The sequence below is a fragment of the Pocillopora damicornis genome, chromosome 10 (genome assembly GCF_964200805.1).
Source record: "Pocillopora damicornis chromosome 10, jaPocDami1.2, whole genome shotgun sequence".
Taxonomy (NCBI): Eukaryota; Metazoa; Cnidaria; class Anthozoa; order Scleractinia; family Pocilloporidae; genus Pocillopora; species Pocillopora damicornis.
Genome location: NC_142679.1, coordinates 2,507,293 through 2,521,624, shown reverse-complemented (window position 1 = coordinate 2,521,624; position 14,332 = coordinate 2,507,293). Strand labels below are relative to the sequence as shown.

Sequence of the window (14,332 nt, the reverse complement as noted above, 5' to 3'; positions counted from 1 at the left end):
CAATACTAACAACCCTGTATTGCTTATCACACAACAAACATTGCATGTGAAATGAAAACCAAAGAGTAAAAGGAAAAGTAAATAATGTTTTATTCCTCAAATTGTACAGCTTAAAAAATTACTGAAAGTTACAGCCTTGATGATGAAAAGAGTGAAAAGATAAGTGGTGCAAAGTTCTCGTGAAAGACACCGAGGAACAATGTCAGTTTCTGAGCAACTACGCACCTAACCCTCCCCTAACCCAACAACAGTCAACTGATAACAAGTAAGGATTAGTGTCGGGTTAAGGGAGGGGTAGGTACGCAATTGCTCGGACTCTGGCTAGGTACGTTATTCCTCTGACGAAGGACTAAGCTCAAAATTTCAGCTTTTAAACCCTTTACGGTGGTTAATTTACGTTATCAACTCAGTTGTTAACACTAAATTATCTGATATACTCTCCCATCGACGCAGCACCACAGATTCTTTAGGTGACGAATCATAGTTTCGACTCATTTTTAGGGAAAACTTCCTCAAAAAATCAAATGGAGTCGCAATCAAATGAAATAGAAAAATTTTTCTACCCTCGGTTGAAATTTATGTAAGGATGCATGTTTGGTTACTAGGTTGATATAGCCCGTAAAAATATACAAACTCTGTGCACCTTCGTTCGAAACTACTCAGAGTCCCTTGATGGACGATATCAGATAACTTCTATCGGCCACGTTTGCATTTGATACAAAAAAAGGTTATTAAGTCTCTTATTTACAGTTTAACCCTTTAACTCTCAAAAGTGATTAACATCTTACTTCTCCCTATAATATCCATACATTATCCAGCAAACAAGTGATAAGGAAACACAAACGTATCAGTAGTTGTTATCTTGATCTAACACCAAATTCTCGTCACTAGTTTACAAGTAAGTGTGTGGCAGCTAAAGGAAGAGTTAATTAATCAGATCTTGGAAGTTATGTCCTCTGTTAGGTTTCGAAACATCGACAACTAATAATCATTCCATACAAACAACGGGACTTTCCCCAAATTAGTCAAGCAAACAGCTGTTTGTCAAGATAACCTGGTAGAGACTTACTTTAGCTTACGTACTGCTGCCCTAGCAGACGGACCGTTCACACGGTTTGGTCTTGAGTCAAGAATGTAGGAAGAGATGAGGCGAGGAAAGTGTCATTTAAAAGGTAAAAAACACGAATGTATGTTTAACACTGAGTCACTGGCCTTTCCTTGAGCCACTTAACTGACAGGAAACAACAACAATCAAATCTCATCTGAGCAAGCTAACATCAAATACAAAAGCGGAGAGCAATAAAATTCTTCGCTTCAGACACCAAACTAAGACATTTGACGTTTACATAAGGCATCATGAGCAGCAATATGCTGATAGAGGTGTTTGGCCAGATCGTATTCAGTTTTACAAGAGGCGTGACAGAGCATTACAACCAAGAAGAACCTGAATCAATGGCTTTTGGTTACGATCCTCTACAGGGGACTGGTTTGGAATGGAACTATCAACCTGTTGAGGAGGTTATTTATCAGGAATACAGCGAGAGAGAAGCAACTAGCTTGGATTATTTAATGGCTTGCATTCCTAAGGTAAGAATCATAAACGCATGCTCATCAGACGACAATGAAGAAACACACGAAAACAGCTCACAAGATGACGAAGATAGAGCAATGACGTGGACGCGATTAAGACCATCTGCTCTCCACACTGCTTGGAAATCAATGTACTTTGGAGCCTCGATCTCACTTCTAACTGCTACCGTCATAGGTTCACTATACATATTGATTTCATTTCTACTGTACAAAACTGTAAACAACTGCGAATTTTACCCAAAGAAACCCATTCCTGTGAAAGTTCAATGGCTAAGATCAATATCAGATACAATGTGTTGTAGCATCATATATAATAGTTTTCTTTTGGTGGTCCTATTTCTCTTTCGACCTTATCAGATCAAGGGAATAAGAAAAAACTTATTTCAGCGAGCTGCTGTGGATTTCTATTGGATGCACTTTACCGCGTGTCTCTTCAAGCCCTCGGAATTTCCCATTCTAAACTTTCTACGATACAAAAGCTTCCACTGTACTTTCTCAGTTTTGTAAGTTTTTCTTGGCAAATACATCTTGTAACGAATCATTTTCTATCACGACAATCAACAAGGCAGAGGATTACGTTTTTCTTTCAAGTGGCAATTGTTCTTGTATCCCTTGTCATCCTTGCAATTCCGGTGGCCGAGATCATCTACCCAACTTTTAATAAATAAATCATGAACGGCAAACTATTAATCGCTCTCTTTGCGCCTCTAATTGGAGTCGCTCTAAAGGTTACCTCACGAATTTGTGTTCAGCGGCTTCACCGAGATTACATTCATCCGGGATATTTATATGTCTTACTGGCGCCGTTGTTCGGCTCTTCGGCGATATTGTTTCGTGTTTTACAAGCGGATCTCGGCAGTTTACAATCCATCGCGATTCTAGGGATAATTCACGGGATTGTCGAAGTAATCGAAAGAAGCGCAATGGTCTTTATTGATCATATTTGCCACTCGATTTGGAAAAGAACAGCCGCTCCTTGGGGACGTTTTCGCACTCCTCGTGGTGAGAGGCTAATGGCTGATATAACTATTATGAGCATGCTGTTTGAATCAACTGCTATAGTTTCCGTCAACGGCTGTTTGTATTTGTATAAGTTCAATTTCCTTCAAAACACCTCCTTATTAGAAGTGTTGGAGCCTTTTGCTCTAACAACTTGTCTTCAGTTGGTGATTGAGTGGTTTTTCACCAGCGTATCCCTCGCGATCGAGACTCACCATCAGAACATGGCTGTCATGGCTGTTTGGCGAAGAAGATGGAAAAGACATACTTCAGTAGCACTTACAACTTCAGAGCTCATAGCATTATGGACCAGCACACTTCTGTTAATTATTGTACATGGAAGATTTAACGAGTCTTCGAATCAACCTTGTAAGATGCCGTTTACTTAGAACTGAAGAATGAAGCATAGAAAGCACCAAGTCTTCTCTTGGTTTACGATTACAATCGTTTCGATATAACTTCAGTAAGAGCAGTCAAGTAACCTACGCAGCCCATATATCGAATCGACTTTGTCGATGTATCGAATCGACTCGTATCGAATCAACTTCAAAGATAAATCTTGCCCATAGGTATCTAATATTAAGGACAAGTTAAGATAGAACTCTACACTTGACAGGATTGTGCGTTTAGTTATAACAGTGCTTTTATCAAGACATGCATGTTGGAAAAACCCGTATAGGTAATGACATAATTATAAAGTATTCAATGTAATACAGAGTACAAAATGAAATGGAGATATTTTGACATTATAATATCATTAACAATAGGTCTCGCTTTCCTTGATAACCTAGGAGATGAACCTTTCCCTACCAGAAAAGCGTTCAATGAAAACAAAATTTGGCGACTATGGGAAAATTGATAAATAATTTTTGTGAATAAATGGAAAATTGAGTGCTGTTCACCTACCATCGGCGACAAAAGTTGTTAACACATTGACCTTTTCAACCTCCTATTACTTCAGTTTTATCTATTTTGCCCTTGTTACTTGATTCCATGAACCTTTGGGGGGAGGGGTGGGGGGTCTTATAATTGATTTAGAGAGTGGTTGAGAAATGACAAATAGGAAAGGTTTGCAGGGAAAGCAGGATAAAGGACGGACGGAATCCGACCTGCACAAGGAAAACCCGCAAATGACTTATTACTTTCCTGTTCACGAGAAAACAAAAGAAAATAAATTGAGAAAATCATTGGAATTAGAAAAAAAATGTGAATTGTTCAATTTCCACTTTTGTGGAATGCATGAAACACAGCCTAACCAAGAATTTCGCGTAATTTTATTTTCATATGACACTTGTCATTCACGTCAGCTTATTTTTGCAATTTTTTTTATCAAGCGAAACTTGCGAAATTAATTAATGTGTAGTATTCGTTTCATAGAGCATAATTATTGTAGGATACATTAAATCATTGTATCCTTTGCGATAATCGCAGAGTTTTATTTTACGTAAAAGATTCGGCAAGTGACGTAAGTAACGAAAACGAACTTTCTCTATAACAGCTGCGTGACAAAAATTATGGTATGGTTGGAGACAGACAATCCGCACCCCCACCCTGTTAAATTTTACACCTCTTACTGGTTGAACGTTACTGGGCACTAACATCGATCAGTAAACTTGTAAAATTTTCAGTTCACTCTACACGCGATTTACGCGTCGAAATGAAGCGAGGAAATAAAGTCTTAACTCGATTTGCAATTCTAGTTCTTTTTGCTTACTTCATTTACCCACGTCGACTTTATAAGTCAATAACATCGTTTACAACGGACGAAATCAATTCAAATCACCGTGGTTCCGCTCGGTCGAATTTGATGCAACCGAAGCAAAGAGGTGTTGTAATTCATTTTCTTCTGGCCATTTATACGTTTGGAGCATTGGCCTCAATATGCGACGATAACTTCGTTCCCTCGCTGGAACAGATCACGAACAAGCTTCACATGGGCTCTGATGTTGCTGGTGCGACTTTTATGGCGGCTGGAAGCTCTGCCCCTCAGTTGTTTGCCTCGTTAATTGTTCGTGTTTGATTTGGTTTGCTTGATCAGGCAAAGTGAATGATATTCCTCACGCTCGGTACATTTTCCTTGACCAGGCGAAATAAATTAACGTTTTAGGGAAAGGAAAATGGTGACGGACTCCTATGATTTTTTAATGAATTCTTCAAATATAATTCTGATCCTGACGATCTCGGTCACTTTACCAAAATAGAACATCTAAAGCGGGCATGTAAAAGACATTCACATAGTTGTAAAGGAAACTCAAGACACAGCCAAGAATAGCATGACATTTAAAACAAGAGACAATTATTCTAATGACATGCAACAGAGGAATCCCCTCTTGATACAACAGATGACGATGTGGTTTCCTGGAAGTAACATTTTAATCACTGCAGAGAGTAAGGTTGACACCCAAGGAGAAATTTAGGATCTCGAATAACCGTAATGACGCCATTTTCGTCTTGACATTTCGCTAAGTAAGCACAACTTTGCACATTCTGCAGCAGTGAGTGTAATACTTCCTAGAACCTTATTGTAATTTTCTTATTGTTTGATTTACAATTGAATTCCTTTTGTTTAAGCGAATTGTGAACTAAAAGCTATAGTTCGTATCACTACAATTAACAGACTTGTTTGACTTGTATTAATCTTGGTCTAAGCAACTCTACTCGTAGTCAAAAGACCGATCCGCACTAATTTTGAGGAATGAAGCGAGATACAACGGCTGAGGCTTTTGCCAATATCTTCATGTCAAAAATAGAAAAAAGGTTTTATCGCCAAGAACAAAACTAAACCGTTACTTTGGAAGAGCATACTAACGACGCATATTAACGGCAGGCGTAACCGATCACATAAGGAGAGAGAATATTATTCTCAAAGGAAAAGGATGAAGACAACAACAAAATAACTCATGATCATGGAACGAGAATCAAATCAATATCTGAGTTAAGACCTGTATGCTCTAAAATTGCAGCATAGCTCTAACATTATCAACTTACAGCAATACAATGGCTTCAAAGTTGGTAATACATTAAGAATATAAGCCGAGTTAGCTTTAGAAACTCTTTACCGTGACCAATTTAGAGCAACTTGGAACGCTCTTGTTCCAAGTTATAGGCACAACTTGGAACTGGAGTGTTCCAAGTTAAGCGCACAACTTGGAACTGGAGTGTTCCAAGTTGAGCGCACAACTTGGAACTGGAGTGCTCCAAGTTGTGCACGTAACTTGGAACTGGAGTGTTCCAAGTTGTGCGCGTTCTTCTCAAATGATTCCTTGGTTAATATAGTAATTAACTACTATATTAGTTTCCTTTGTTCTTCTTTGTCTCTAAAATATCAAAAAAGTACATAAAACAATGGAATGTGGTGTATTTTCGCCAAATATCATTGGCTTTCGTTTTCTTACTGACGTCAATACAACAAATCGACGGTTTTTATTGGCTGTCGGTCTTATTGACTTCACCACAGCAACACAGTTTCTTTTCAGTCCGGTACTGGATAAATTGTAGTGAAAGTCTTGAGTTTAAATCGACTTGCATTGGTATCCGACGAACTTGATAAAATGTCCCCCAGAAAGCTTCTTATTAGTTTAGTATGCGGTGCCATAAGCGGAGTTATCGTGGCATGGCTTGTCCTCAAATTTTTGGAGAGTGAAGGATCTCAACTAAAAGGAGGACATAAGGAGATGAAAGAAGTGAAAGACGAACGGGACGATCGTAATAATCCCGCGGCTAAGCTGCCTGAAGAAAATGATGATAGGCCTGTGAAGAGAGCTCAAGAACATGAAGAAAGGCTCTAATAAGGTGGGCTTTTATTGTATTATCTTATTTCAAATGTCAAATCTATAGATGGAAACGAGAACATTTCGCGCTTTATAGCCTGTCAGTAGTTTTCTTTTAGTTTGAACAACTTTGTAGTGTTTTGTTTCTGCTCTAGGCTCAATTAAATTTGTATGTCATGTCTAGCCTTACACCTGACCACGCGTATTTTTTCGTTGTTGACGGCATTTAATTAAATCGTAAAAATATCCAAGACGTTACAGTGGTCAAAGGGTCAGGCCATTTCCGGTCGTTTGGATTCCCGTGCTTGTTCTTTTATTGTTTATTTTCGTTGGAGATCTGTACATGTGAGATTATGTTTGCGGTGGCCTCAATGCAGACAGTCTGCAATTAGCGCTCGCTTTTGGTCTGTTGTGCGAGAGGCACGTTTGCCGAGAAGCATATTTGTGTAAAGGTCATTTTATTGCATTCTCATGGTCTCTAAATAAAGAGGGAATAAAAACCCAAGTAATACGATTTTTATCTTTCAGTCAACAGATAAAAAGAACTATCAAGAAAGAATGTATGCTGTAGCTGGCATTTGCTGTGGGAAACTAAGACATTTAGAATTGAGAACTGTATATGTGTGATACAAATTATTTGTAAAATGTTAAACTTTTTTACTGCAGGTTTTGGAATTTTTAACTGATCGTTAAGTAAATGGCACACTAAGTCATGTCAAAAGTTTTAACAATCTAAAAGGCAACCAACTTGATCGATGCTATTTTTATGCAATTGATATTTTATTGTTTAGTGGAAAACTTACTTTGATGTTACCTTTCTTGAAGATTTTTATACCTTCAGTTTTAGTTCAAGTTAATTAAGTGATCGTAAACATTGAAGTATTTTTCATTGTTCGCGCGTGATTTGTTTCGTAGACTAAGCTAAGTGAATAAAGTTGTTTGTGCTTGATTTGGTTTGCTTGATCGGGCAAAGTGAATGATATTCCTCACGCTCGGTACATTTTCCTTGACCAGGCGAAATGAACGACGTTTTAGGGAAAGAAAAAAGATGACGAACTCCTGCGATTTTTTAATGAATTGTACTCGTACAATTCTGATCGTGACGATCTCGGTTACTTTACCAAAATAGAACATCTAAAGCGAGCACATCAAAGACATTCAGACAGTTGCAAAGGAAACTCAAGACACAGCCAAGAATAGCATGACATTTGAAACAAGAGACAATTATTCTAACAACATCCAAAAGGGGAATCCCCTCTTGGTACAACAGATAGCGATGTGGTTTCTTATCTGACCTCGCTGAGAAAAGAATAATTTTTCTTCCCATATACTTTTTGCTCACCGGTCCGAGAACAAGAAAGCAACGAGAACATCTATAATCTGCTACACATTTCCTTGTAAATTAGTTACAAGAATCTGGTGTTAGATCAAGGTTACAACTTCTAACTGACGAGTTTAAATATTACCATCACCTATATGCTGGATAATGTATGGATATTAAAGGGAGAAGTAACATTTTAATCATTTCATAAAGTTTAAAGGTTAACAGCCAAGAGGAAATTTAGAATCTCGAATAACCGCAATGACGCCATTTTCGTCTTTACATTTCGCTAAGTAGGCACAACTTTGCGCATTCAGCAGCAGTGAGTGTAATACTTGCCTGAATGTCATTGTAATTTTTTTATTGTTTGAGTTATAATTGACTACCTTTCGTTTAAACGAATTGTGAACTAAAATTCATCACAGGTTGTGTCACTCTCCATAATAAACGGACTTGTTTGACTTGTATTAATCGTATTAGTCTAAGCAACTCTGCTCGTAGCCTAAAGACCGTTCCGCAGCAATTTTGAGGAATGAAAAGTAGCGGTCGTTGTTCTCAGTGAGATGTTTATCAGAAGAAGAACACTACAACGGCCGAGGCTTATCTTTTGCCACTATTTTCATGACAAAAGCAGAAAAAGGGTATTATCATTTAGAGCAGAACTAAATCTTATTAATCATCAATTTCCATCGAATCCTTCATTAACCTTTGTTGTATATCAAGAGTTTTTTTTTCTCCCTGTATAATCAATCGTCCTTAATCTTTCTCGACGTCTGAGGCTACATAGACATTCATAATCACCGCGGCTGTGGATGATTTAATGATCAAAAGTATTTTCTATGGTTATATACGGTTTGAGTCCTCATACGTCGAGTATTGCACGAGAGAAACCTTAAATAATTGTGTGACTCCTAGTTCGCCATGATCAAGCTCCCCTTGCTTTACACCTGGCTGAAGGCTTTATATCGAGGCAGCACAACAAGCTATTCCTTGAAAGAGCAGCACTTACTCGGATTAAATCAAATTAACTTTGTAATGGGGTGTCATTTAATAGAGGGAAACTGTCAAAGCTACAGCCTCTCTTGCCATTTCATGGCTACATATTATTTTTATATCTGTCATCGTTGTCCAGAATGTAAGGAGCAGAAATCTTTTCAATAATATTTGAAGTCTCTGATCTAACTGTTCTCGATATGACCTCTTCTGTTGCGTTTTTTTTTGTCAAGAACTTTATCGTAATCTTTTAGCGCGCTTGGTTGTCTCAAGAAAACAACGGATTTGGCGTTTTCGGTTTGAGTACGTTGTTACGTACCAAAACAACTTAATATGCGAGGTAAAAGCATTCAAAGCCAATCCTGAGGATTTAAAACGTCAGTTATTTGTATTATATCATGTAAATAAAAGAAAACAAATAGGTATCATGCTAAATATTACCCTGGTCCCTTTTATGTCATTTATGATAACAAAACACGGAAATTAGCATGTGCTAATTGATAAGCTTCAAGAGTGTTGGTGTGAGTGACATGAGAAGACCGCTATTTTAAGAACAAAATAAAGTTCTTTCGTCTGGTCCTTTGAACTGGTGCCGGATGTGTTGCGACGAAGGCTGGCCTATTGGAGAAAAAGTGACGTCATGAACGAGCATAGAGAGGGGTTTGTTTGACGAGGCTTGTGTGTTTAAAAGTCGCAGTAGATAAAATCTTCAAACATTTTCGAGGTTAATTCGATAACCCTGTCAGAGATGAAAAAATTTCTACCTGTACTCTATCATGTAAATAAAAGAAAACAAATAGATATCATGCTAAATATTACCCTGGTCCCTTTTATGTCTTCTATGATAACAAAACACGGAAATTAGCATGTGCTAATTGATAAGCTTCAAGAGTGTTGGCGTGAGTGACATCAGAAGAATGCTATTTTAAGAACAAAATAAAGTTCTTTTGTCTGGTCGACCTTCGGAGATGTGCGGATGTGGTGGAAACGGCACTAGAGGGTTCGTTTGAGGATGCTTGTGTGTTTAAAAGTCGCAGTAGATAAAATCTTCAAACATTTTCGAGGTTCATTCGATAACCCTGCCAGAGATGAAAAAATTTTTATATGGTGCACTCTTTGGTGCATTTCTTGGTGTAATTGTAACAATCCTGTACTTAAAGCTGTGGAAGAGTAAAGAAAGAGTAGCAGAGCGAGGAAGAAGACGACTGAGTGGATGTAATAACCCGCCTGAGAAGCAGCCCGTAGAAAATGACGAGAGACCCGCGAAGATGCCTCAAGAACACGAAGAGAGGTTTTAGATTAAATGTGAGTACAGACTTATCTCTGAAAAATTAGTTTCTAAACATTTAGGTCGCCAAATGAATGTTGGGTGATGTGGAAAGTGCACACTGGTACTTAATGATTTAGAAATGATAATTTTAGAATCAAAAAGCGTGGTTTGGCTTGGAAAATTATAATTTCGTTTTGGTTATGAATATCCTTTTACCCCGAACTCACAAAATCTGATTGTTAATTCTCCCCTCAGGCTGCTACACATTTCCTTGTAAATTAGTTTTGAGAATTTGAAGGCAGATCAAGATAACAAACTTAATCTAATAAGTTTAAGTATTCTCATTAACTGTTTGCTGCATAATGTTTGGATATTTTGGGGAGAAGTTACATATAGAAGTTAATTGGTTGAATTTCTGTCTAATTTTGAGACGTATGATGTGCTTAGAAAGCAAAACATCCGAGAAACCTTCAAATTTTTTTGAAATGGTGTCCATTTCGGTCTCATTTCGGTCCTAGCTTTCTCTTGCGTAACACGCAGTTTTCAAACATCCGGCCGAACAGAATTAAGAACAGAATTTGTCATTTTATATTTTTCTGCTTTATTCGACAGATGCCGGGAGCGCTGAGATCAAATTCCTGGCATTTCTACAGGCTGTTTTGATGTACGAAAATAAAGTTATAAACTGTTGTATTAATTTGTGATTTAACTCGAATGTATTAGGTTACGTTGATTTCTTGTGGTCGTGAGAATGAATTGTTTATATCATGACCAGTAACGTTTAACTTACATAGAACATGAAGCATCAGTCGCGAGTATATGCTTGTTAATTATTTGTTTTATTAGAAGTTTTTTTTGTATCTCATTTTTTTTTGGTTTGATTTACAATTGATTTCCTTTCGTTTAAACGAATTTTGAACTTAAAGTTACAGTTCGTGTCGCTTTGAATTAATAAACAAACTTGTAGGTCTGATGTCTTTATTAGTTTTAGTCTGAACAACTTAATCTGTGGCCAAAAAACTGTAGAAAAACTTTCAGGAGAACAGGCTATCCATTGCTATTTTCCTGGTGCTGGATAACTTGCGATGAACTTCGTGTTTTTCCTGAGTTTTACTGAGGGTGAGCAGTGAATTTGCCGCACGTTTTCAGGTATCGGAAAACGTCAGTTTAATGTTGAATTTCTCAGTCATTCGCCATTTCGGAAAATTAACAGTGAACGCATGTTTTTTTGCCGTGATTCGTTACATGAGGCCACATAACTCCGCCATATGACTTTGGAAAAATTCGGTTTCCTCTTTTAGCACGATTAAGTTCCCTTACCTACCCCTCCCCTTACCCAACATTAACCCTAACTAATTCTTGGTTTTCACCCACGTGACTTTTGTCTTGACGACGGTTGCTATCCGCCATGTTGGTGCCCAAACAAATAGTTACAAATGCGCTTGTAGTAAGGTGTGAGTGAGAAAGTAGAAATTGTTCTTTGTGTAGTTTTGGGCTGTGGAAGCAGAAGTGATCGGGACAAAGGGATTGGATATTATCGAATACCATCAGTTATTAAAAGTAAGTCTTCCTTCGAAGAAGAATTGACAACAGAGAAGAGAAGAAAGTAGATACAAGCGATAAGTCGCAGCGACACGATGTGAGAATAAAGGTAAAGACTAGCGTGGACTCCCCATGTGGCTTTCGTGGTCGCGTCGCATTACCGCCTTCAAATTATATTTTTTGCTCTCACAAGCATGTCTTAAAGAGATTTCCCTTTTTATCAAAAATGATCGGAGGTTTTGTAAAATCTGTTTTCAGCAAGGGCTGATTGTGTATCAGACTCCATTTTTCCATCAATATTTGTTTTAAATTTTTAATTGCCGGGTGGTACGTTGTGACGAAAGGCAATAAACGTTCGTGACCTTTCGGCTTTTGTGTATGTTTATATGCCGATTGTCAAGAGGCAAAGTTGACACGAGGCGCAGTGCGTCATTTGGAAAGTCTCGGTCTGCCTCTAATGAGTTTTGATGTACCAGATGGAATTTTTTGCGAATCTTTCCCCTTTGAACACCGCGGTATCGAGAAACGTGATTTGGTTGATTCTCTGATATTTCAGTCGTAAATTTTACAGTAGGGTGAAAATAGTTAGCCCTCTCAATGAACCGATTTATCTCTTTTCTGTCGCAATCCCGAAGGGCGAAAACGTCATTAATGTAACGTTTTCATCCTTTTGGTTTGGTTTCGCTTTGTTGGATTAATCTCTTTTCAGTTTCCGCCATGAAAATATTGGCAAATAACACTGCTATTTTCATACCCAAAGTAGTTCTACGTTTTTGGAGGAAGCTCTCCTCAATGAATTAAAACGAATTTTCTTTAAGGTTTAAGCCGAGCATTTCCGTGAGGTAGTGCGTTGGGATCGGTGCGTTATGATTGAAGAACTTTTTGTATGTCTCTCATATTATATTCGTTCCTTTTTCTTGACGTACATTTGTGTCTCACTTTTTGCGACAATCCAAATGTCTGCAAGAAGATCGTTCATCCGTTGCGAATGCCTCACCTTCGCCACAACTACAATCTTGTTAACAATCTCTGCTCCTTGGACCGATGTTACGAAGCCAGACACCATTTGGTTGTACGCCTCAAGACTTTTGAATGCTTTCAATTGCTCATTTGCACAATAACTTGTCTCCAGAACTAAATTAGAAAGAAGGTCCGAGACTTCTATCAGGGACAGACATTCTGAGTTGAATTCAGTGTTCGCTTCGAATGGTTACTGGATCGACACCAACCACATAAATTTTCTTAAAATATCGCTCGAACGTGGCTTTCTAAGCCCTCCGCTTAGTTCAAAAGCACAGATATCCTAAGGAGAATATTCTCTTGTGATTCTGGATTTTTTCACCGGAAATACCCATAAAACAAAGTATTTAAAAGAGGGCACGGTAGAGATGGATATATTTGCATGAAACTTCACACCTGAGATGAGCACCAACATGGCGAACGCTTAATTTGCATAAATGTATGACGTCAGCTGCAAACCGTGACAAGATGGTTGATACTTTGAAACGTTGAGACGTTCAGATTGCTAAGTTACTAGTTGTTTGCGCTGCCGGTGAGGCGCGTGTGTGGAGCCGCCGTAGATAAAATCTTCGAACGTTTTCGAGGTTCATTCGATAACCCTGTCGGAGATGGAAGAACTTTTATGTAGTGCACCCAAAGGAGTCTATTCCGATAAGAATACAGTGGATGAGATCGATCTCGGATATCATTGCCTGTGCCTTCCTTTACATTTGGTTCTTGGCGTATTTGCTATTTCTTTTCCGTCCGTATCAGTTAAAAGGAGTGAAAAGGAAACTATTTTTAGTCTGTTGTGTGACGTACTGCTTGGATTCCCTTTATCGCTTGGGTCTTCAAGTCCTGAATATATCTCATTCCAATCTATCTTAAGTGCAGAAGATTCCTATAAATATTTTGTTCGTCACGAACGATTGCGTCCAGGCATATTTATTGACTAAACATTTCCGCCCTACAACGAAGAAAGGACAGCTGATTTTGTTCCTTCAACTGATAGTACCTGCTTATTTTTGTTTGTTTCTAGCAATTCCAGTGGCATCGTTGATTTATCCAGCTTACAATAAACAAGACAATGAAGGGAAATTACTAATTGCTCTATTTGCTCCTCTCATTGGAGTCGTTCTCAAAGTCATCTCATCTCACGAATTTTTGTTCAGCGGTTATGCAATATTACCCATCCGGGATATTCGTATGTCTTACTGGCGCCGTTGTATTGCGCTTCGGCGGTTATGTTCCGCATTTTACAAGCGGAACTAGATAGCTTAAAGTCCATCGCTATTATTGGGATTATTCACGGCGCTGCAGAGGTCATAGAACGAAGCACCATGGTTGCAATTGATCATCTCTGCCATGCGATTCTGAAAAGAGAATCAACTCCTTGGGGAAGTTTTCGCACTCCTCGCCGTGAGAGACTAATGGCTGATATCGCTATCATGAGCATGTTGTATGAATCAATTGCTATAGTGTCTGTAAACGGCGTTTTATACTTGTATCAAATGATATACTTACAAAACGAAACCTTTGTAAATTTACTCAAGTATTTTGCCATTTTCACTTCTGTTCCACTGGTGATCGAGTGTTTCTTTATCACCCTATCGATTATGATCGCTACACGCTATCAGAATATGCCTATCATGGCCATATGGCGAAGAAGATGGAAAAGACATATAGTTCTGGCGATTATTACGTCAGTGTCTGTAGCAAATTGGACCAGTACAAACCTTTTAGTGATTGCTTTGCTGAAGATTCGTCAAATAAGACTTGTAAAATTCCGTTTAGTTAAGTTGGCATATGATTACCACCTTTGCTTCCTCAAAATAGGATACTTTGTAG

General features: G+C 38.2%; 1 pseudogene; it reads left to right on the top strand.

The window, feature by feature from the left end:
• The first annotated feature begins 1,356 nt into the window (after positions 1-1,356).
• LOC149038447 (uncharacterized) lies at positions 1,357-3,619 on the top strand (annotated as a pseudogene).
• Positions 3,620-14,332: the final 10,713 nt, after the last annotated feature.